We start from the raw sequence: 406 nt of genomic DNA, 5'->3' as shown, positions 1-406 counted from the left end.
CTCCCGCGTGTTCAAGACGAATGTCACACACGTGTATAGGGTAAACCCGGGCAAGATGGCCATAGTTTTTTTAAATGCAAAAAACAGACTTTTATTTTTGTTACATTTTAATATTGTTTTTTTATTTCACTTCACTGAACCCTTAAGTAATAATAACTATCAAAATTAAAGAAAAAATACTTNACAGAAATTTAATATTATCAAAATATTAAAATGTATACATTGGCCATCTTACCCAATTTGTGGGGAAAAGATGGCCATAGTATTATGGGACAGTTGGCCATACATGTTTTTTTGTAAATTATAATTATTAATATATATAACTTTATTATATATAACTTTTTATATAAATTTTATATAATTTTAATACATAACTTTTTATAATTATTAATAAATAATAATATTG

Source organism: Pseudomyrmex gracilis, unplaced genomic scaffold (genome assembly GCF_002006095.1).
Source record: "Pseudomyrmex gracilis isolate BER0280 unplaced genomic scaffold, ASM200609v1 scaffold_148, whole genome shotgun sequence".
Taxonomy (NCBI): Eukaryota; Metazoa; Arthropoda; class Insecta; order Hymenoptera; family Formicidae; genus Pseudomyrmex; species Pseudomyrmex gracilis.
This window is presented reverse-complemented; position numbering follows the sequence as displayed.